Below are 2,218 nucleotides of genomic sequence, written 5' to 3' on the forward strand. Positions count from 1 at the left end.
GGGGGATAGAGAGAAGGAGAGAGAGAGAGGGAGGGGGGAGAGAGAGAGGGAGGGAGGGAAGGGGAGAGAGAGGGAGGAGGGAGAGAGAAGAAGAGGGAGAGAGAGGGGGGAAAGAGAGAAGGAGAGAGGGGGGAGAGAGAGGAGGAGAGAGAGAAGAAGAGGGAGGAGGGGGGAGACAGGGAGGGGGGAGACAGAGGGGGAGAGAGAGCGCACACACACACTTTGGAGTGGGCTTTTATTGGGGAACTGTAAATTCTGGGGAAAATCCCGTCCAATGAAGATCAAGGGGGGCAGTGTTGCAAGGTCAGGTGGGGTTGTGGAGAGACAGGCCTATACACAAAGACACCGTCCTCAAACCCAAGAAGGGCGGGGTAGTCTAGTGGCATTTCTGCTACCTGATGCCTCAGTCACCCAGCCGGGAGTGACTCTGTCATATGCAACATTGGTCTCCCACACCTCTCTTTAATACTGACTCTGAAATTCCCACAATTGTCTTCCTGTCTACACAGTGTGTCGCGGAGGGCCTGACAGGTGACCATACAAAAGACCCCCACCTCTGCCAGCACATTTACCCTCACAGCCATGCAAGTAAGCCTGGGGCCTCAGTCTGCTGGAGCCTTCCTGAGGAAGAGGCCATCTTCCATAGTGTACAGTGCTTTTCTTAAATTATCTGAGCTGGATCTTTATTGAATTTTAGCATCAAGGTCACAGTACTGTTCCCAAGGGCATGGTGAAGCTAATAGCCCTTTCCTTCATCATGGGTCATGGCCACTGGGTTGGAAGGACTCTGCAGGCTCAAGATTTGCTCACATCATGAAGGAAAAGATCACAGTAGGGCTGGGCATCCCAAACACGTGGCTCCTGTGTTGTTGGTTAAGTATGCACACCTGGACCTGCTTAGGCCTACTGTCAGTTTTACAGATAGCCCACGGATTACACAATCTCCATGATTGACAGTGAATTACAGACAATGACCCTTGCAGAAAATTGGGATTAGCCATCTGATCCAGGCTTCGACCCTGAGCTCCATGCATGTTCGGAGACAGGGTTGTGGCGGTCCTCAGAGTTAGTGGCTACCTCTGTAGTCATCAGGAATAACATGCCCAGGGAAGATCAGACTCTCTGCCAGGCACAGTTAGCAGGCATGAGGAATTCAAGAACCCAAAGGTAGGCAAGTGGATTGTTCAAATGGAGCTAGAGCTGGGCACAGTGGCCCATGCCTGTAATCCCAGTGACTCAGGAGGCTGAGACAGGAGGATTGCAAGATCAAGGCCAGACTCAACAATTTAGCTAGGCTCTAAGCAACTTAGCAAGACTTTGTCTCAAAATAATAAATAAATAAATAAATAAGGGCTGGGGATATACACATGTATATGTGTTTATATATACGTATGTGTATTTACATGTTTGTATTCATATGTGTGTATGTATGTGTATATATGTGTATTTACACATTTATTATGAAGCCTGACTGCCTGAAGATTGATGAACCCAAGCTCCTACTGTTTCTTCTTGGGGCAAAAAGCTATCTTGATGTGCACATGTCATGTCTCACAGCCACAGAACTAAGGGAACCCAGGGCCATATGGAACTGGACTCAAGACAGTTGCATAACAGCCACGTTGAATGCATTGTCTTCCCGGACATCTTACAGGGAAGCTGGAGTGCTGGTGAGGCAAGCATGGGGCCCAGGAAGCTGGGATAACCAGAGATTCCGACCCCCACTTCTCAAGATCCTTCACGCGCAGCCCCAGCCCTTAAGACCTAGGAGTCAGGTTTCAGAGACCCTCTCTGAGGCTGGAAGACGTGGCTCCTCCAGGATCACAGGAAGTCAAGTTAATGTCAGCAAAAGTCTAGGTTGTGTGGGACAGATTCTAAGAGAGCAGGCCTAGTCAGCAGCTCTGTCCTTTGGGACACCCACCAGGCATCTGGGTCAGCAGAGCCAAGTCAGGCAGCAGACATCCCTCATTGCTACACTGTCAAAACAGTTTAGTCATGTGCAGTGGTGCACACCTGTTAGCTCAGCGAGGCAGGAAAATAGCAACTACAAGAACATAAGAATATAATGTTGTCCATAAGATTGATTATATGTTGAGCAACTCAGCAAAATGCTGTCTCAAAAATAAAATTTGAAAAAAGATCTGAGATGCAGCTCACTGGTAAAGCACTTGCTTGACATAAGCAAGGTCCTGGGGTCTATCTCCATTGCGGGGGGGGG

The sequence above is a fragment of the Marmota marmota genome, unplaced genomic scaffold (genome assembly GCF_001458135.2).
Source record: "Marmota marmota marmota unplaced genomic scaffold, marMar, whole genome shotgun sequence".
In the NCBI taxonomy this organism is placed as follows: Eukaryota; Metazoa; Chordata; class Mammalia; order Rodentia; family Sciuridae; genus Marmota; species Marmota marmota.